At 34.9% G+C, this 23,221-nt stretch overlaps 1 protein-coding gene across 8 annotated transcripts in view; it reads right to left on the bottom strand.

Annotated features, from left to right (window-relative positions):
* The window catches only part of LOC117174336 (prolyl 3-hydroxylase OGFOD1), a 154,411-nt gene that overhangs the window by 71,107 nt on the left and 60,083 nt on the right, over window positions 1-23,221 (bottom strand). The window contains exons 3-4 of one of the 8 annotated variants that reach the window (XR_004467294.1): window positions 7,437-7,694; window positions 7,037-7,354 (exon numbers count right to left, since the gene is read on the bottom strand). The exons of 6 other annotated variants lie outside the window; for them this stretch is intronic. The gene's annotated coding sequence lies outside the window, so the exon portion shown is untranslated. Of the gene's footprint in view, window positions 1-5,014; window positions 5,238-7,036; window positions 7,355-7,436; window positions 7,695-23,221 lie in introns of those variants that run through there. One more of the 8 variants, XR_004467295.1, reaches the window with a different exon arrangement.

Genomic DNA, 23,221 nt, shown 5'->3' with positions numbered 1-23,221 from the left:
GAAAAAGAGGCAAACTAGAGGGACACTTTGCCCTTTCCGATTCTCTTTTCGAACCCTTTCCGAAACCTTTCTGAATCTTTCCGCATTGGCCTTTCCGATTCTTTCCTTTTTTCCTACAGGGAGGTTGAATGTTTTTTGTTTTTCCTGTAAATATCATTACAATGGCAAAATAATGGCTTCTTCGTTCGCTTCACCCTTTAAAAGTTTTACGAATGCAATTTTTTTATTCTTAGAGACGACATTGTAGTTGCAAAATGAAAAAATTGTTTTCTTACATTTCAAGACATTTAAAAGTTTAACATAAATTTTATTTTCAAATTTGAAGTCTTTTTTATTAATTTATAAATTTTAATTTTCAAATACATAAACAGAACATATTATCTGCTGAAGCTAAATTTTGGAAAACTTAATACTATTGTGCAAATACAACTTTTACCAAATAAGTCGGAAAAATAAGTTTTGATTGAAAAAAAAAAATACTTAAAAGTGAAGATAATTACGAATTTAAGACGTGCAGGGCCCCTCGGATTTAAAGGTTTGAAATGTAATGATTTGAAAAGAAAAAAAGAAAAAAACTGAAAACAGCACCACTTCTATTATCATAACTTTTGAATATTAATTATAATACAATTTAATGAAAACTGTTTTGTCAGTAAATTAAAGACTCGGTTATTTGAGGATTCATTTCAAGTGATGAAAGTCACTGGCTTATCGCCCAAGTAGACAAAATGAATATTTTATTAATATTGTTAAAAAATATTAATGATATATAAAGTATATTCGAAGTTAATTTTTATATCGGAACGTTTAAGATGAAGAGTGTTGAAAGCCATGTTATAATAAACCGATTATTACCTTGCCAAAATCTTTTTTCTGTGTGGATGTAGATGATGTATACCTACACAATCTTTGAAGTACATTATTATTTATGCATGTAATTGCTCAAAGAGCATTACGAAGATGATGACAAAGTACTTACAGAGGTACGTCTGATAGACGCGGAAAATACAGCCAGTTAAATTTTTACATGATGTCATTGACCATCCTGTGTTGCCTGGAATGGGCTGCGACTCTCAGCATGCAAAATTTGGGATCACTGACCAAAAAGTGCGCTATTATTTTGCAAACTGCAACGAACTTCGGGTACAGACAATGAGGCAAAAACACATTTTTTATACATATATTTTATATTATTCAATCTACACATTTATATTTAAAATAGTTAAGTATATTGTATTTAACAATGATAGTTGCGATTATTGCGAAAAATGTTATACAATTTCGCATATTAAAACACAGTATAGATGAGAAGGATAATACTAAATCGCCCTATGCATCACCCACACTTTCCCGCTCTTATGCTTTCAGAAGGGAAATAATGAGGATACTAATCCATCGGGAACTGCCCAGATGGAATAGTCGGCCTTTTGCACTTAATTGCATTAAGATGAAGCAAAAGAACATAATACTGCTTAGAAACGAACAAAAAAAGAAACTTATGCAATAATACGAGCAACTGTGACACATAATTCTTATACAAAGAATTTATAGAAACATGTAGTTTAATATTCATAAATAAAATTTAACTTTTTGGGACATTTTGAGCAAAGTTTCACTTTTTGTAGAGAATTACTCAATTCAGGCATTATCTTCCACTCAATCGTTCATTTATTCACTGTTTTCGAAAACTTTCACTCAATTTATCTAAATTCTTAGAACGTTTTAAGTATTTCGAAAAATATAAAATGCATAAATTATTATAATACTTAATTTCTTGTATAATTCATAGAAATGAAAAATAACACGCATAAAACTAATTATAACTTTAAACATTATTTGCGACGCTATTTCCACTCGATATATAATTTCTTTAATTCATATTTTATATTAGATTTAATTAATTAACGCTACAAATAACAATCTTTTATTCTTCGAGATACATTAAACCACCAAATTGCTACATTTTGCAACAAATAATTTATATAATAGATTTTATGCTTTCACGATGATTCATTTGGATAAAAAGAGATATTTCGGTTTTCACTCGTGTAAAAAACTACGAATTGTTTACCGACGTTTCGTGAACATTGCAGTTCACATCTTCAGGGCTGACCTGAAACTGAGGTATCAGGTCATGTTGTTCTTATGTATGCTCTCTACGATGCCTGTGATTGGCCAAAGCGCCCCACCGTGGGGACTGATTGAACTTGATTGCATAATCAAGTCTTTTTTAAAAAACCCGGGAGAACGGAAAGCCAAATCGGATTAGTATAATATCCATTGTCCCTACTGATGTTATTAGGGTGCTTGAAGATTTCTATTGCTTCTCTATGTTTTTTTGGAAATTTGTTGTGCGTTTTTGCAATGACTGTTGTTTTATCAAATAAAGTGTTATGTCCTGTTTCGATATGATGTTCAGCTAGTGCTGATTGCGTGAAATGTTTTAGTCTGACTTCACTCTCATGTTCCTCAATACGTTGGCTCACCGCTCACCCGGTTTCTCCAATATAGACTTTGCCACAAGAATAAGGGATTTTATATACTCCTGGATCATTGGGGGTTGCCTTTTTATCTTTAGGGTTATTAAGTAGTTGTCCTATTTTCGCAGGTGGTTCAAATATGGTTTGGATGTTGTGTTTGTAGAGAATTCTTCCTATTTGTTCTGTGAAACCTTGGATGTAGGGTAGGGTGGTGGTCATTTTTCTCTCTCTTTCTCTTGTAAGTTGTGTTGACTTGCTTTTTTGAGTGTGTTTTCTTATTGCTTTATCAATTTGTTTGTTTGTGTAATCGCTCTGTATTAGGATTTGTTTAACGTTTTGTAATTCCTTTTGTAAGTTAGCTTTATCTGTTATGGAGACAGCTCTCAATACAAGGGAGTTGATGACCGATTGTTTTTGAGATGGGTAATGGTGGGAGGAGGCATGTAGGTATCTGTTTGTATGCGTCGGTTTGCTGTAAACTTCATGCCCTAATGGGTTATCAGATTTTTTGTAAACTAATACGTCCAAGAAAGGCAATTTTCCGTTTTGTTCTATTTTCATGGTGCACAGGATATTAGGATGTAATTGATTGATAAAATCGAAAAACTTATTTAGTTCATCTCGTCCATGTCGCCAGATGACAAATGTGTCATCAACGTAACGGAACCATAATTCTGGTTTAAGTTTGGCTTGGTTGCAGATTTTAGTTTCTAGATATTCCATAAAGACATTGGCTATTATAGGTGAGATTGGGGATCCCATTGCTGCCCTTGAGGTTTGTTCGTAGAATTGGTTATTGAACAAGAAGTAAGTGTTATTGAGACAGTGTTCTATCAAAGGTACGAGCTCGGAATGGAAGTTTGTGAATGATTTAATAATACTAATTGTATCCGAGATTGGTACTTTCGTAGAAAGAGATACTATGTCGAAGCTCACTATGATGTCGAATAAACAATTCTACGAATAAACCTCAGGGGCAGCAATGGGATCCTCAATCTCACCTGTAATAGCCAATGTCTTTATGGAACATCTAGAAACTAAAATCTGCAACCATGCCAAACTTAACCCAGAATTATGGTTCCGTTACGTTGATGACACATTTGTCATCTGGCGACACGGACGAGATGAACTAAATAAGTTTTTCGATTTTATCAATCAATTACATACTAATATCCAGTGCACCATGAAAATAGAACAAAACGGAAAATTGCCTTTCTTAGACGTATTAGTTTACAAAAAATCTGATAACACATTAGGGCATGAAGTTTACAGAAAACCCACGCATACAAACAGATACCTACATGCCTCCTCCCACCATCACCCATCTCAAAAACAATCGGTCATCAACTCCCTTGTATTGAGAGCTGTCTCCATAACAGATAAAGATAACTTACAAAAGGAATTACAAAACGATAAACAAATCCTAATACAGAGCGATTACACAAACAAACAAATTGATAAAGCAATAAGAAAACACACTCAAAAAAGCAAGTCAACACAACTTACAAGAGAAAGAGAGAAAAATGACCACCACCCTACCCTTCATCCAAGGTGTCACAGAACAAATAGGAAGAATTCTCAACAAACACAACATCCAAACCATATTTGAACCACATGCGAAAATAGGACAACTACTGAATAATCCTAAAGATAAAAAGGCACCCCCCAGTGATCCAGGAGTATATAAAATCCCTTGTTCTTGTGGCAAAGTCTATATTGGAGAAACCGGGTGAGCGGTGAGCCAGCGTATTAAGGAACATGAGAGTAAAGTGAGGCTAAAACATTTCACGCAATCAGCACTAGCTGAATATCATATCTAAACAGGACATAACATTTTATTTTATAAAACAGTCATTGCAAAAAAGCACAACAAATTTCCAAGAAAACATAGAGAAGCAATCGAAATCTTTAAACATCCTAATAACATCAATGGGGACAATGGATACAATACCAATCCGATTTGGCTTTCCGTTCTCCCGGATTTTTTAAAAAAGACTTGATTGGCCAATCAAGTTCGACCAGTCCCCACGGTGGGGCGCTCTGGCCAATCACAGACATCGTAGAGAGTATACATTTTCTAAACGACTTTTTTGCTTGATACTTACATTTTTATACTTTTTATTGGATTAAAATTGTATTAAATACAATAAATTTACTTCTTAATATTTTTGTCGTAAACTAGAAGTTCATCAGAGTTCGAGAATTATAACGTCACATTCATAATTTTTGCTTTTAAAAAAGGTTTTGCCTAATGAAAATAAAGCCCATATACTAAGATAAAAAGACAGGTTTGGATTTCAAATCACTTACCAATAAATCTTTCAAATTTTAGTTATGTGCACACATTTTAATTTAAAACTTTAAAATTACTCTAAAACAAAAAATTACTATTTTTATGATTTAATATAATATTTTTCTTGATGCATACAAAGCTTTAGAAATTTAGAAAAATTATCTGCAATGTTATAAATTCATGAAAAAAATATGGATTTTGCAAGAAAGTATTATACGGATGAAACATTGTCCTATACTCACACGTTTCTTATAATTAAAAGCAGTTTATCTTCTTTTTCCATTATTCTTTTTTTAAACATAATTAAGTTTTTTTTATTATTTTGACTTTATCTGCATGCAGTTAAATGCAATATCCAGACTATCTAATCTGGGCGCCGCCCATTGGATTAGTATCATCACAATTATCTCTCCGGATGCTAAGGTACTTACTAATAAGTACACAGTCACGGTCGACACAAGGATCTGGAATAAATATGTTATACATAATATTAACAGAAAACTCATAAAAGCTTCGAAACTCCTTTAACACTTAACAATTGTATACAGTTCATCAAAATTATGTTTTCCAAATTAAAAAAAAAAAAATGAAACATGCGAAATCAAAATTATATTAACTTTCATAATCATTTATTTTATAATTTAAAATTTATGAAAAATTTAATTAGATTTTTCATATGTTCATCTATGATCGAACGAACTAAAAAATATATGAAAGACCCTTTGATCATACTATTTTTTATTAAAATACTGTAACCATAGCCAAGAAGAAAATAATGAGGAGATTTTCAATTATTTGAATAGGAAAATTAAAAAATGTTCATTGTCACGAATTACAGTCTATCGATTTTTGACATTTCTTATTCAGTGTCATGTATTTCATCATTTACTTGGGTCACAATATTTCATCATCAAATCAGAAAAAATGATTGGAATTATTGTTCTTCTTCCTTTAAAATCAGAACCGTCGGATCGATATTTTAGCGATTCGAATCTGAGGTCAAAATAGCACCTTTCAAGATTAGTTTTCGACATAACCTCCAAAAACGTATTTTTGTGTATATGATGGTGAAACATGGTTTTATTACAGATTTCAAGCTGCTGAATTCATATATAGTAATTCAATGGATGCTAATGGATGGACACTCCAGTCCGAAGATTTATGATTGAATCATAACACAAGAGGCTCAGAACTCATTGTACAGAAGAACGTAGTAAGCTTACTTACCATAAATATGATGAGAAATACTTCTCTAAGAGCAGATTGTCGTAAAACAGTATGTTCTTGGAATAATGTAACAGATTTGTTCGTTAGTATGCAGATTTGGCTTAAAAATTGGGTTCAGAAGCTCAAAATCCATAAAAATGCAATGCTGGATTACAAGTTGCTAATATTTTTGGAATCAGCAGCTTGAATCCCGTAAAAAAAAAACATGTTTTTCCATCATGTATACCAAAATACGGTTTTTTGAGGTTATTTCAAAAACCAATTGTGAAAGGTGCTATTTTGACCTCAGATTTGGATTCAGTGGATTAAAATACATAGGAATACATGTGCTGTATAATGGCTATTGAAAGCGATTAAAATAGAGATAAATTAGCATTCTTTAATACGACTATTCAAATTATTTACGTTTAGTAGATTCCTTTTTACTGAAACATAATTCAATCATTTCAATCGGTTACCACAAACGATCCATACAAATTTTATTAAATTATTTTGGTTTTTTAGGAACTATCGGAACAACATTTACCGGATAAGTTTTTTATATTTAACCATTAACGGTCACACCTTATAAAAATTCACAATGGTCAATGGGGGTGTCCCACACCCCAGCGACTTTAAATTGATACAAAACACAGTGTTTTGAATATTTTCAAATAAAAAAAATGATATAGATTCTTTGAAAATTAGAAAAGAAGCCCGTATAAGATTTTTATTAAATTTGTTATTTTAAAACAGTTTTAAAATTTTTTTAAAAAACAAAGAAGTCACGAAAAGGCACTTTTTCACTAAAAAATATGTAACTTTTTAAATAATAAATATTTGTTGGTAAAAATTTAGCAGGGTGCTCTTAAAGAGCTACTTTTTATAATAGACCGAAGCCCGATAGTGTGCATTCCAAAAAGTATATTTATCTCGTGAAACAAAAAGTACAATTTTGAAGGGGAAAAAAGAAGTGAATAACCATGCAAAACAGGAACTTTTTAAAGGTTAAAATAAAAATATAGGATTTTTCATGGTAGAATATGATATATAATAAGGAAATACAAATTATTTAGTTTTATCACATAGTATAATCCTGTTTTGTGATATTTATTAGTGAATTAAGCCTCGTCCACTAAGTCGACACAAGCGTAGGCCAGGTGCTCGTTGCACATCGGACGCTCGCAAAAAGGACAAACTTGCTTCGTCTTGTTATCTTCTATCCTTTTGCAGTGCTTGTGACGGCCTTGCTTTGGCCCTGTTGCATTTATTTCTCTTTATAGAACTGCTACGATAGCAAACTTTAGACTTAGGTAAATGCTTGAGGCCGTATAGCGCTCTTGTAACAAGGGCGTCACTAAAGACAAATTCAACCCTTTCAAACAAAATTTCACTGTTAGTGACTCTCCTTGACGAGACAGAACTATATTGCTTTTCAAAAGAATGCGTGAACTTACCGCTATGTGACCTAACATATCAAAGAAGAAACTCCTGGGCCAACGGTTTATCCTTCTGGCGTTGTGTAAGCACAACAGATTAGAGAAACAAAATTTATTTTCTGGTGCCCATGTTGAAGCTACTGGCGTTTCCAGCGATATTTTCCTTTTATTTTTTTTTTATTTTTCCCGTTATGGACAATTAAAATTCCGGTTTCTTCATTCTTTCTATTAGTGGAATGCACGTGAACCAATTGTCACAATTGTCTCAGGTGACATCTTCATATAAAATAAATTCCTTTAATTTTGTGGAAAAAAAATTTGTATCGCATGCTAACATATACTTGCATTTTTATTAGACGTGTGCATTTTGTCAGATCAAATATAGTATTTTCGATTCGACGTGCGTTCATTTACGGATCGGTTTATTCGCTTCGAACGGCCCATCGCTCGTATTTCCAAAAACGAACTTCGATGACCGCTGTCGTCGGTTCGAATTTCTCAATTCAATCGGCCCGGCGCTCGAATCTCCGAAACCGAACTTCGACGCGTGCTATCGTCGGTTCGAATTTTTCGATTCGACTCGACCCTCGCTCGAATGTTGAAAACCGAAATTCGATGCATCGTTCTTTTAACTGTTTTTTTTCGAACCACGTGATAATCGTTTTTAAACAAACGGAGTTGTTTGGCTGCAAGATTTCGTGAATCTTGTCGCAAAAGGATTATATTTTCTGCAAAAAGATCCTTTTTGTCACGAATGAAAATCCTCTCAACCTTAAATATAAGAGGAACTTCTATTTGTGTCAGAGAGCATTCTTTCGACACAAAAGAAAATTTCTCTGAGTGTACTTATTTGCAATTTTGTATTCTTGTACTATGCGAGCTTATAACATTTTCCTTATTTTGGTGGTATAATTAACAGATTAAAATGCATATATGCTTTTTAAAGTACTATCAAATATAATAAATAATTATTATAATTTAGAATAAAGATTAAAATATCTAAATCAGCCTGAATGCAATTTAATATTTGTCGGCGACTTGTTTAATTTAGATTATTTATCATTTTTATAGTTATTTGTCACGAAATTTTGAATATATTGAAGGTTTTTCAATGTTAAATCCGTATGAAAATTCTTAAATTTGGCTGATTTAGAAGATCAAAAGTCAAAACCTTTTAATTCTAAATGTAAGAAAGTAAGAAATCTTTAATACAAGCCATCAAAATTACTTTCATCATCTTTAATTTTAAAGATTTTAAATTTCTACAATTTTCAATATATACATTTGAAAGGTAGTTGTAGTAGTAGTAGTGGTGGTTTGTAGGCGCGACAAATTTCAAATATATAATCATATTAGACTAATGTTTGATCAACGTTTTTGAAACGTAAAAAGAAACGGCAAGCTTGTTTCAGTCAGCTATTTTTGATCAAAATTCAAAATGTTCAAGAATTTTCAAAATTTTTGAAAAAATTAATTTTGATATTTTCACATTATATGTACAGCTATTTGTCAAACTATACAAGATACAAAATATGATGGAAAAACAAGAATTAGTGCGCCGACAAATATTTACAAATTTTTTAATAATAAGTTTTTGACGAGACGTATTATTTTTATTTTATTTGTAAAAAACAACATTGGAAATAAAAATTTCATTTTTTTAGAAACGACAAAAGCTATAAAAGAAACATAAAGAAAAAAGTTATTCACACAAAAAAGAGCTACGAATTTTTTGGCAATCATTTCATTATCGGATGTAATGCCATGAAAAATTAAACTACAAATAAACAAATTTGACCTTTAATTCTGAAAGTCCTATGCAAAAATGTGGGAGAGCTACAACAGGCGTCTAGCTCGATGTAAATATATTACAGAATAGGAAATTGACTACCGCCAGTACTGGCGCAGTGCTGATAGATCCTTGGGATAATAACTATGTTCGGTACTGGCTTTCACGACTGCGTCAATACTGTCAGGCAGTACTGGCCTGCATAAGATATGCGAGCTATAATATCACTTAAAGGAGAGATTACCTTTATTTTTCGTATAAACTTCTATAGAGTCATTACGAAGGTAACATTTTGAAGTTATATCAAAGGATCGAAAGCACAGAAAATCACCGATCCTTCAAAGTAAACCAAAATCGATATTCGAATGAGTTGCAAGAAATTTAAGCCACACAGATCAGTCACCTGTCAAGATGATTTTGTCATGCGTTATTTGGGTCAAATAGATGTTGATAAGCAGGTAAGTTACAATAATATTAACCTAACTTTTAATTTCCTCCCATTTACCAGTGAGTTTCAGTGTCTTGAAATAAAAATTATAATTTGCGTAGTCTTATTTTCGAAACTTATGATAGTCAAAACCAACATGACATTCAAACCCCTAAAGCCAGGATGCTGAAACTGAACCGTGACCGTCTGCATCGAAATTGATGTCTGGGCCCGTTTGAAGAAATTTCCTCTAGATTTTCTGCATTCAACGAAGTAAAGTTAGCTGGTGGTTGAAGTGAAAATATCGAATTCTATATGTAGACGGCATGACTTTTTCTACATTCCGGCGTTTCAATTTAAATGTCCACGGCCATGACTTACCTAAGATTTTCAAGTTGCATAAGGAAGTTATAATTTTATTCATAGTGACTATTACGCACTGTTAAATGAAAGAAAGTTAAAAATTAGGTAAATATTATTCCAATTAGTTTGCTTATTAATAATTATTCACTCTAATATCGCAAAGCGAATAATTGCTTGGACAGGTGTTTAGCTGGCTGACAGCGCGGTTCAGCACTCTGTAACTCTCAACATGAGCCAAAATTCATTCTCAAAATGATATATTCCCCTAGATGCGCAGAAAAACGCTGGTGTTAAATTTGTTGCAACTCAAATTTCATTGGTCTCCCAATGAGCATTTGAGAGAATGTTCATTCCAAAATGGTCATTCCAAATGGCGGTATTAGAATAAATAATTGTTAATAAGGAAATGAATTGCAGTAATATTTACCTACTTTTCAACTTTCTCTCATTTAACAGTGCGTACTAGTCACTTAGAATCAAGTTATAACTTCCTAATGCAACCTCCAAATATTAGGTTAGTCATGGCCGTCTTTCTTTCTTTAGGGGGTTATTTCCTTTAGCACTAGGTCTATCGGGAGATCCTCTTGTTCCGCCCAGGTTCTCCTGCAGGCTAGAGCGAGACCTATCCGGCCATTGCTACTACATAGTTCACTCTGTTTCTGTTTTTAGTTGGATATAATTCTCTAAGTAGACTATAGATGGAGCGATAGGTGTGTAGCTTGCGTAAGGCGGAAAGATTTAAAAGCATATGATTGCGATTCAAGGTGTTTATTTTATCTGTGGTGTTCACGTGCCGTAAATCATGAGGGTTCCAAGCATGAAGTATGTGTGAAAGTAAGCAAAGGTAATAAGTATAAATTTAAATTAAGAAGGTGAAAATAGTAATTATACCGATAAACCCGTATTTTTAATAAATTTGATTATTTGATAGCAAGCTAGGCTACTGAGATCAGACAGGAAGCTCTCCGCACAGATCGGAGGGAACTTTCTCATTTATATAAGGGACTTTTCTAGACTGTTTCTGTGATCTTGCAATCTGGGACATGCCCATAGGACGCGGTTGATATCTTCATTAACGTTCCCACAAGGACATTCTTCTGAGTCGATAAAGCCTTTTCTGGTCAGGCTGCCAGCAAGAGCATAGTGGTTGCTTCGAAGTCGAGAGATATTAACAATATCGCTTCTTCTATTTAGCTTGTATTTAAAGAACCAGGGTTTAGAGGATTTCGAGAAGAAGTTATCAAAGTAATAAAGGCCCATTCTCCTGCGGTTACTAGTATTTAAGTGCCTGAAATTTTTGCAAGCAAGTAGAAGACTGCGAGAATCAGTTTGAAGATTTAAATTCAAGGGTGTAATGTAGGAAATAGTTGATACGGGTACAAGAAAACATAATTTTTTATTCATATTTTTGAACACTAATGAAAGAATTTAATAGGTAGAAAGCTTCTCTTATATTCAATGTATTTTTGCGAGCAGTTATTTTTTCCAGTCGATAAAGGGGGTTTAAAATTGGGCGGTCCTCACAAGAGAGGAGTTTAAGAGTGAATTTTCGAGTTAAGAATTGAATTCTGCAGAATAGAGGAGGTTCTTTAAGTTCAGAGAACATGACTGGGATTTGCGTGGAGTTGCTGTAGCCAATGATAAGCCTGAGGAAGCGATTTTGAAGTTTACAGATGTGTTCGAATGGCTTAGTTTTATATATGGACAAGACTTGACAACCATATTCGAGGGAGCTTCTGATGAGTAAGTGGTAAAGAATTCGTAAGGTTTTGGTGTTAGCGCCCCACAAGGTACTCCTAAGAAATTTAATAACATTAATAACTTTGTTAGTTTTTTCGATTAAGCGCAGGAAGCGAGCGTTCCATGTCAATTCTGACTCAAAAAGTATACCTAGGAAGGTGACATCATAGGAGAGGGTAATTCTTTGGTTATTTAAAGTGATGTGGGAGTACATTGGAACAAGTGATTTATTGACATTAAATATTAGGAATTTGGTCTTCTCTACAGATATATTAAGGCCTCTTGTTTTGAGGAAATTTTGAAGAGAGAATATACTTTCTTGGAAAATATAGATACATTCATTCTAAGAATTTTACACCGGGGATGGATGTGTTTGTGGATATTTAAGGTATAGATATTGTACAGAGTTGGACTAGAGACGCATCCTTGCGGAAGGCCTCTTTTAGATTTGTAGGGTCCAGCACTGGAGCTGTTAACCTTAAAATATACATTTCTTTCCGAGGTGACATTCTGAAAAAATTTGCAGATCTTCCAAGGCAGCCCTAGTGTGTGTAAATCATTGATTAGGATTTCTGGGGCCACTCTATCGTAAGCGTCTTCTACGTCAAGGAAAAGGGCAGCTGTAAAGGATTTTTTAACAAAGGAGAGGTGGATTTCTGTAGATAGGGTAGCTAATTTATCAATGCAGGATCGATTTTTCCTGAAGCCAAATTGTGAGTTGTGGATAATCATTTGGGTTTCCAGCTACCAGTTGATTCGTGTGATAATTAGTCTTTCTAGCAGTTTAAGGAAGCACGAGGCAAGGGAAATTGGGCGGAATTTGTCTGAATTTGATTTGGGTATGTGGAAAATGAGGTAGTAAGACCAGGGTTCAGGGAACGAACTTTCATCAAGGAATAAATTATAAATGGTCAAAAGTCGGTGTCGGATATTTTTGGGTAGATTTTGGATAACTTAAAAATTGATTCTGTCAAGGCCTGGTGAGTATTTGCCTTTGGCATTTGAGATTGCGCAATTTAATTCCTGGAGATTAAAAGGCAAGGATGGAAATTCGGACCTTTGAGTTTCAACTGGTGAAGGAGGGTTATTTGGGCGAGGGAGAGGGTGAGATAAGTCGGCGGGAGGGCAATTGGATTCGCCAAAATTTATCGACAAATGTCGATAAAATGTTCCAGGCGTTGGAAATCTTTGAATAAAGCTTGCAATTTTAGTTTTTTTGAAGGTACGTTTAGGGAAAGCTTTGAATTTTTGAAGGTCTAGGTAATTTTTATAACTAGTGGTGTGACGATATCTCCCTAGTTTGGCTTTTCTAAGGCGTTCAATTTTTGAGCATTCTTCATTCCACCATGGCGGAGAATTTGGGAAGTCTCTTTTAGGTTTACTTTCAATTTTGGACCTACCTTGTGGAGAGCCTCGTCAATTTATTCGAATAGATTGTAATGTGCTTTAAGGGGTGCAAGAAGGGAACTCTCAATTGTGAGGTTATCAAATTTTTAGGCTTCAAAGATGCTTTGGAAGGTACTCCAACACGCTTTCCTTAAATTATATTTAAGGGAGGAGAATTCGTATTTAAGGCGATTAATTTGTAGGATGGTGGTGACATGGAAGTGGTCACTGCCCATCTTGTCTTGTTCAACTTTCCATGAACATACAGGGATTAGATTATTAGATACTATAGTTAAATCAATAGCTGATTCAGCTTGATCAGGACGATTAAAACGAGTGGCAGAACCATCATTCAATATGCTAAATATTGAATTTTGAGTGGCCTTGAGGAGTTTGTTTCCATTGGGGCAAGAGTATCCTCTGCCCCATGACATATGGTGACAGTTAAAGTCCTCTCCTATGAAGATGGAAGAGAAGCGGTCAGTACAGAACTCGAAAAGATCATTCCAGTTTATAGCGTTGTTAGGGGTTCTTGGGTTCCTATAAATGTTTACTATTAACAATTCATCCCAATTGGTTGGAATGTAGATTGCTACCTATTCCAAAAAGTTGGGAATTTCATAGGGTATAATGGAGGAGAAGGGAATATCATTTCTAATTGCGATTAGTAGACCTCCTCCGGAGTTATCGAAGCGATCATTTCTGATTATGATGCATTTTTTAAGAAAAAAGTTATTTTTAGTTTGTACCAAGTTTCATTCAGCATGATTACGCCGTAGTTATGGAGAACTCTTTCGAGGTTACCTTTTTTGTTATTGATACCTCTACAATTCCAATGTACAATTCTTACTTTTTTTAGATTGACCATGTGTAATTAATATAAGAAAAGGTTTCGGTCTTGCAGGCATACTTAATTTCCAAACGGACTTGGATCTCTGGTGTAGAACTGAGCAAAAGAATGAGCAGCTTGATTATTAAGATTAGTTTTTTAGAAGGGATGGGGACAGGTGGTGGAGGCGTGTTGTGTGGACCGCAGGATGAAAGTGAGTTATTCACTGCGAGGTTATATCCTGTTTTATAAATCTTGGGCTTTGGGGTCATCGTTATTGTGTCAAGATTGACATCGCCTAAAGTAGGGAAATTTGAGAAATTGAAGTGTGGAGAAGTCTGATTTTGATTGCTTTCAGTTTGGGGAGACAAAGCGTATATATGGTCAGCTTTTTCTTTTTTGTAAAGGAAAGTAGCGAAATTGATGCTTGTATCTCGGTAAGCAGCGGTTTTTCGTATCGCAAGTTATTCCATATATTTGGGACATTTCTTGTCACTGGCCCAGTGCAGACTTTGACAGCTCAGACATAAAGGAGGGCTGTTTAGTTTTGGCCGTGGTTGATTTCCTTCGTGTGGTCCACAATACAGACATCGAGGATTCTTGCATAATAAATTGACGTGACCGTGTCTGTAGCATCCAAAGCATATTTTAGGTTGTGAAAAATATGGGATTACTGTGCTACGATTGAAGAAAATTTTTACATTTTGTGGTAGATCTTGTCCGTTAAAGGTTAGGAGGACGGTGGAAGTAGGGAGAATTCTGCCTTGTTGATCTTTACGGTCAAATCTCTTAGCCACGGTAATTGGAATAAGACTGTCACCATGTTCTCTCAGTTCCTCCGTGGAGAGGTACAACAGGATGTTTCTTACTATACACAAACGCATCCACCTGAAATTTGGGACAAATGCTCTCAATTTGGGAGAAATCTTCTTTAGATTTTCTACAATGGAGTTGGCTCCGGCCGCAGATTTGGAGAGGACTGTGGTTCTGGAGGGGCTCTTCTTTTTGCAAGCCTAGGATTTCGTCTTCAAAATTTTTATGGAGAATTTTCCCTACTTACAGTGAGTTAAGAGGAGAGTTATCAATACAGTCTACCTCAACAGCGAATGGGCCTCCATGGTGATTTTGGTATTTATTTTTTAGGATCTGGGCTACATGGAAGGAAGGAGATTGGTTGTTTTCTGTGCGACCAGTTTTTTTGGTTAAAAGATGCCCTATTCTCTTCCGTTGGTATTTTGCTGCCTGCCCGGCCAGAAGAATGCGGTCTAGCTGTTCGGTTGTGAGGATGGGCATTCGGATTCTTTGGGGGGTCAGTATCTATAGGGTTAGTGGTGTTAGTGGTGTCGCGAGTGTAAATAAAATTCTCTGCGTTTAAATCTACTTCAGGGTCGGAGAGAGAATGATCACTGCGTGACCCCACGTTTGGATTTCACGCTGGCCCTGAGGACGGCGGTCTCGTGAATACCCACCTAATTTTCGTTTGCTGAGATTATCGTATAGTTATGGCCTTCCAAAGTTCACTGGTATATCCCGTGGTGCCAGGGGCTTCCTGTCATTGATTGTTGACAACGATGTGTTATTTAATCTCTCAAAAATACAAATATAAATGTAAAGTATTCCTTTGGGTTCACACTCTTCCTATCCGACCTCGGTTCAAGTCACATATATCATCGTCATTGTCGTCGACATTTAAACTAAATGCCGGGACGTATAGAAAAAGTCATGACCGTCTACATGTACAATAAGGTATTTTTACTTCAATCACTAGCTAACTTAACTTCGTTGAATGTTAAGGGCATAACAATTGACTAAATGCATGCAAATATGCTAATTTTTTTCTTTATTTTTCTAATATCTTCGTAAAAAGTAATTTTTTCTGTATAAGTGCATTTGAATAAATAAAATATAGATTTAATTTCAATAGGGGTTTTCATGAAAATAACATTTTATTTACTGAGAAACTTTTAATAAGTGATCTAATTCCACGCTTTACAATGCAAAAAATCAGGGAGTGCTGGGACAACTAACGCCGCGCTGGATATATTAGGAAGTAATCAACTTAGGACAGTAAGGGGTCGCCATTTTGTTTTCAGATTCATAGGGCTGGAATCTTTTTACGTGAAAACGTTTTATGTCAAAGTTTCATATGTTTCATGAAGCATAGGGATGAGAAGTAAATTATTTTGTGCATGCGCAGATCGGTGCGGCCTCTAAGGTAAGGTTAGGATTTTAACTTATCAGTTTAAATTTTCCCGCCGATATATTTGAAACATTACATTGTTTCACGAAACCCCCCAATGAAACATCTAAAGATGACAAAATTGCGACAAGTCTCTCCAGCGGCATCTCTCCCCCAAGAACATTTTCGAATCAGTTCTAAGGATACTAAAACTGCGGCAAGCCTCCCCAGTGGCATCTATCACCCAAGAAAATTGCTTAAGTATTTCCAAACGTGGCAAAACAGCGGCAAGTCTCTCCAGCGGCATCTCTCCACAAACACTGTTTTAAGTACTTCCAAAGATGGGTAAACTGCGGTTAGTCTTCCCAGCGGCATCTCTTCCTCAAGAAAATTTTCTAAGTAATTACAAAGATGGGAAAACTACGGCAAGTCTCTCCAGCGGCATATCTTGTCCCAAGAAAATTTTTCAATCAGTTCTAGGGATAGTAAAACTGCGGAAAGTCTCCCAAGCGACATCTCTTTTCCAAGAAAATTCATTCAAGTACTTTCAAAGATCGAAAATCTGTCTTACGAAAAAGATGCCACTAAAGCGACTTGCTTAAATTTTGCCATCATTGGACGTATTTAAAATATTTTCTTGGGGCAGAGATTCCGTTGGGGAGACTTGCCGCAGTTTTGCCATTTTTGGAATGACTAAGCAAATTTTCTTGGTGGGAGAGATGCCACTTGAGAGACTGGCTGCAGTTTTTCCAAATTTGGAAATACTTGCAAAATTTTTTGGGAGAGAGATGCCGCTGGGGAGACTTGCCGCAGTTTTGTCATCTTTATAAATACCCAACAAATTTTCTTAGGAAAGAGATGCACACGATTAATTCACGAAAGCGGGTTGATTTTATAGCTACATTTTTTACATGATTTAAAGTCTCGGAATCTATGATTCAAAGTATAGAATTCGAGACATGAGAACAAAGGGGCGTGGCCTAATGCCTGAAACTTTGAGACCTATGCTTTAAAAGCAAGGGTTTTCAGATCTTCATTCTCGCATCAATTCGTAATAAAATCAAGGAATAGTGCCCTGAATTAATCTCCTAAAATTTCTTTCCGTGTACGTGTTGTTATTAAAATTAAAAATTTGCTATGACTTTTTACTTTGGCAAGTTCAACATATTTTTCTATAAATCCGAAAATCATGGTAATTTTCTAATGCACAGGTTTTTGCATTGAAAATGAAAATTAAACTTAAAAAATATAATTTTGGTTTGAGTTCGATTTTTTTTTTTTTTTGAATCATGAAAATAAAATATTTTGAAATTCGATATCAAATGTATTAAAATTAAAAGAATTAGTAATACATTTAATTAACATTAAAATCGGTTCTACTTTTCTTTTTATAATATCGCACAAAAATATTATAAAATACAATTAATAAAAACTTTAATTGAATGATATACAACTTATTGAAAAAAAACCTGTAAAAAACATTCTACAAATTTTAACATGAATAACACATAAGAAATTATTATTACTAGTTCCTTTTTATACCATAAAAAATTTTTAATTATGAATTAAAAATTAATGCGGCGTTTTTTATTGTTGAACTGTATATAGGTCGCGTAATAGTAATAAGCACATTGGCAAAGTATTGTCTTCAAGTCTCTTTGGATCTTCAATCTGCATTCTATATGCATCGGTTTAGATTTTGTAATCGTGATTATGAATTAGAAACTTAAAATGCCCTTTGTCAGTCGTATATTGGATTTTCGACATTCAATCGGCGAGTCATTCGAATCGAGAAAACTGAGTGTCTGCTCGAATCGAAAAATTCGAACCGACGATAGCACGTGTCGAAGTTCGGTTTTCGACCTTAAAGCGACGGGCCTATCGAATTGAAAAATTCGAATCGACGACAGCACGCGTCGAAGTTCGGTTTTGGAAATTCGAGCGACGGGCCGATCGAATTGACAAATTCGAACCGATGACAGTGGGCGTCGAATTTCGGTTTTCAAAATTCGAGCGAGGATCCGATCGAATCGAAAAATTTGAACCGACCATAGGACGCATGGAAGTTCGGTTTCGGAAATTCAAGCGACAGGCCGATCGAATCGAAAAATTCCAACCAAAAGTGACACGGATCGAATTCGGTTTTTCGAAAATCGAAGCGCATACAATGTCGGTTCGAATTCGGGTCGAATTTTTTTGCACACGTATAATTTTTATCTTAACAAGAACATTAAAAACCACTTATTTTTAAATTCAACACTTTTCTCGCAAAATATTCTTCAACGCTCACACGAGGTGTCGCGCACTCCAGAAACTTACATCGCGTATATCGGGTATACTTCACCCAAGGATTGCTGTCCCATTAGCCTCACATTTTTCCTACTAAAAACAGTGGAAAGACTCATGGACAGATATATCCGCGGTAAGGTCTTGTCAAAACCTGATCTAAGGACAACTGAAGCAGAAAGGCGTCGCGATTGGAACCTTTATGGACATAGAAGGAGCCTTTAAGGGCATTTTTGGAGTAGTAATTACGGCGGCTATGATCGCACACGATGTGCCTATTTCAGTCGTGGAATGGACCTGCCACATGTTGGCCAATAGGAACCCAAGTACAATTAAGGGCGATACCACCTTATGTGGAACCGTTTACGCGGGATGTCCGCAGGGAGGTGTTTTATCACCCTCGGTAGCGGATGAACTGCTTTATTTGCTCGCGAGTCAGGGCCACCACGTTACAGGCTATGCGGACGATATACTGGTTATCGTACGCGACCAGCACCTGGATGCGTTCTTCGGAGTAATGCAGCAAGCACTAAGAATATGAGATTCATGGTGTGAAAAGACTAGACTATCAGTCAATCCGAGTAAGACGGATGCAGTTGTATCCACCAGAAGGTGTCAGCGGGGAACCACGAGTACATTGAAACTGGCTGGACAACAATTGGAAATCAAAGGACGAGCCAAATATCTGGGAGAGCTCTGCGGGAGAGTCAGAAGAAAAAGCTGGGGATTAAAACCAGAGACACCTATGTGGATCTTGAAATGGTTCAGTATATAAAATTAATTCGTATTGGTGAAAATGATGCAAGAGCGGGCAAAGCAAAAAATTATTACGCTTCTGCAAAGGACTTGCGAATTCCTGGGCGAAAGAGTTATATAGGTCTCACGTACCGCTATACGAAACAGGTGCCGGTGCGTGCGCAGCCAATCCAGACAGAAGGGATGATCGAAGTCACGATGCTGGGACCAGACTGATAATCGAGAAACGACGGGATCGACAGTCGACACCAAGAATTAGCGAGAAATAGACGTTTGGTTTTAGACTCTCTCGAACGAGGAATCATTTCGAAGTCCACCATGATAGGTGATCAATACGAATATGGGTAAGGAGGGCAGAGAAGGACATAAAGGTGATTAAATTTTATTTCAATTTAAAAACATAAATAATCAAATTAAACTTTTTTTTCATTTCCCTTACTTGCCAATTCGTCTCCGCTCTGATAGGCCGATGCTACACTGGAGGGTTACCCGTTCATCCTTGCGCAACCCATTCTTATGGGAACACAAGGATACCACTGTGCAAACCTCTATCTTTGCAAAAACGACGACTTGGTTCGGGTAAGGTGGAAAAGAACGCCCGTGCATTTTGACCTTGTTATTTACAACTTGTTATTTACAACCGTTATTTACAAGAACTAATACAGCGAGGATAAAAAATTTTAAGTTAAATTAAGAGTCGGAATGCAATGGACGTAAATGAGTTTTGGCTCACAGAACCATGTACTTAGGAATTAGTACAATTCCCAAGATAGTTTCATGACTTTTGTGAGGCAAAAGGAGAAAATGGAATAACAGGTAGATCTTTTGAAAATTTTGGAAGGTGAAACAAATGAGCACATGTAAACTCAAGCTTAATTTCACCATGAGGGAATTAAAAGTGTAGGAAAAATAGACAGATTTCTACGTAAATATTGCACCTAATTTGCGTAGAATGAAGATTATTTTATAAAATATAATTTTAAAAACGAAGGGGAATCTCTGTCCTTTTTTTAAAAAAAGGGGGAAAAAACTAGCTTATTTTGACTGCAATTTTGATTCTCTCTTCTGTGGGCTCATCTCTCCTAAAATATAACTAACAAATTCCGTAAAAAAAGGGTAAAATACGTTTTGATGCAATACTATTTTAAGATTAGGGGATACAAAGTAGAAAAGAGTGAACGTTGGAACCAGAATTTGTTGATAGTTTCTTTTGGGATTCTTGTTAATAATAAATTACTTCGTTTCAGGTTTGTCGTCCTAGCAGGATTGGAACCGACGCTTGTACTCGATACCAATTTCCTAAGCAGGGCAGATTAAAATCGATTAATCCAAAACTGATGATTAATTTTATGAGCTGGAAAGGTCGAGACAAACATATTAAAATCTAAATCAAATTAATAGGTAGAAGTGAGTTAGATCTCGGAATTTTGGTATCAAAGTTTATGATCAATTATGATTATTTTTATTTGCAATTCTATATTAATCAGCACATAAAGAGACAAAAGGATAATAATGTTACAACTGCTACCTGCCTGGCGGGACACAGAAGTTATTCAAAGAGAGCAAAATTGCGAATATTCGTAAATAGAAATCGAGAGATATTTGTGAGTCAAATTTAGAAAGCAATTAGTCAGCAAAAGCAAAACATTGCGTAACTTGTCACTCTGGATGTATTACAACCTGTTTGTATTTGACAACAGAGAGGTCGTAAATACATAATCAGAATTGAATTGAATTTTATTGATGTCATTACCGAGTAAATACAAACCCATTAACCTCGGTCAAGGAAAACAGATTAGTAAGGCTAATAATTTCTGTAAATATAAATGTTGGAAACCAATTTACTTTATCAATTGCCAAAAATAGTTTGAAGAAGAAACTCAAATAATATCGCGAAATTAAAATGAAATAAAATCTCAACACATGATTAAACTGAATAAATGGTTTGAAAATCCAACTTTGGAAGTAGATAAAGTGAATTATTAACAAATTGATCTGCAGATTCAAAAAATAAATAACAAATATAAATTTTTAATTTGATTTTTTTGGAAAAAATTTAATTAAAAATGTATGTTTTTTCAAACGGCAGATAAGAAACCCAATGAAAATAACACTGTAAGGGAAACGAATAGAGAATTTAAAATCTCCAAATCGGTTTTGGGAAATAATGAAGAAGCAACAATTAATGAATCTGCAAAATCTCAATCAAATGGTGATTCGAATTCAAATCATGAGGAGAAAAAAATCTTGGTGGATCAAATGTCAATAAGGACAGCGAAATAACTGATTTCGCAATAGTTGAAAATACTTTAAATGTAAATGATACTGAACAAATAAATGCGAAAAATGATGTAAGAGGTAATGAACCGTATTCCGAGGAAGACAAATTAAAAATTATTATAAATGGTATGAATAATCTATAAGCGAGGGTTAATGATACATTTTCAAACCAAAATAGATTATACGACTCCGTCAAAGGAAGTCAGGAAAAAACTAGCCAAGAAATCACCGTACTTCACGAAGGGATTGATTTTTTTGCTAAAAAATTAACCGAGAAAATAAATAGAGAAGTCAGCGGTTCAAATAAAAGGTTTGAGGCTCAGGGTAATTACTTAGAGGAAATTATTATTAGCGTCGAACAAAAAGTAAATTCGTTAACAATAACAAGCAAAGACATTCATGAAAATCAAGCCGATCTGCTTGTTGCAAATATGCAAAATAGAAAGCGATTTCAAGACATTGAGGACAACAATGTATATTAGAAAAACGAGTAGACCGAAATATAGGTTTTTCAAATGTAAAAATTCCTTAGATAAAAAACTATCCAGTTCCAAAAATTTCCGGTGCTAATCATGAACATGCTATGATGTTTTTAAATGAATTCGAGCAATACGTAAGAGTAACCGACGTTAGAAAAAATGATTTTCCATTTGTAATTCAATCATGTCTAGAAGGGATGGAGAGAATGGTAGAATGTAGTCCGCGAAAAACTTAGCGATGATCTGATATCTTTTAAACAAAAATTCATTCAAAAATTTGGAACGATGATATTCGTTTTAAAATTGGGAAGGATTTACAATATGGTTACGATATACCCGGAACACTTTTAAGATCGGAATTTGCGTTTATAATAATAAACAACGCGAGAGACCTAATTTCACAACCCTCTGAAAGTGACATGATAAAAAGCTTAGCTAGACATTTTGACGAGGAAGTCGGGGCCGCATTCATTACCAGAAATATGAAAACTTGCGAAGATCAAAATCTAAAAAAATCTAAAGAATCTAAGATAGAATAATCGGGAACGATACAACAGAAATCGGGATTTTGAAAATCGAGAAAACCGGGGTTCTCATAATAACCTGGGTCAAGAGTATCAATATGAAAATTATCAACACAGAACTATAGATAATCGAAACAAAAATTATAATGCGTTCGCTGATCGACCTCAAAATGATCAAAACAAAAATGGTCAATGGTCTAATGGTCCTTATCGTTCAAATGGAAATAATTCCTATAATGACTCTTATAGAAATAGAAACTCACAACCCTTGTGTGGTACAGTAGAAAATGGTATATATAGGGGAGGAAATAATGATTCACGTAATGTAAGTTCTAGGAATGGGCGAAGGGAACCTCAACAGGATGGTAGAAATATAAGTAAAGCTCATGGGAAGATTGAAATGCCCTAAGATAATTATGAAATGAAACGTACTCGTTGTTTAGAAAATAAGATAGAAAATGAAGATTGTATAAATAGTCACGAGAACTCGGGAAACGGTCGGGCCTCGATTTGGGAACATGCAACACGATAGAGGCAAATCCAGGACCTAAAAATTAAAAAAAAAACTCTTCCTTTAAACATGCGACGTGATTTGTTAGAAAATGAAGATAATGAAGTAATTATTTTAAATTTTTTTAGTTTATCTGCTATATCATCAGAGACTGTACCTTACCGACAGTGGATCAACCCTCCAAACCATGAAGGCAGAAAATCTACACAATATCGATCAAGTTAAGAATCTTCAATAACAGAAAATGCTTAACG

Source organism: Belonocnema kinseyi, chromosome 6 (assembly GCF_010883055.1).
Source record: "Belonocnema kinseyi isolate 2016_QV_RU_SX_M_011 chromosome 6, B_treatae_v1, whole genome shotgun sequence".
Classification (NCBI taxonomy): Eukaryota; Metazoa; Arthropoda; class Insecta; order Hymenoptera; family Cynipidae; genus Belonocnema; species Belonocnema kinseyi.
This window is presented reverse-complemented; position numbering and strand designations above follow the sequence as displayed.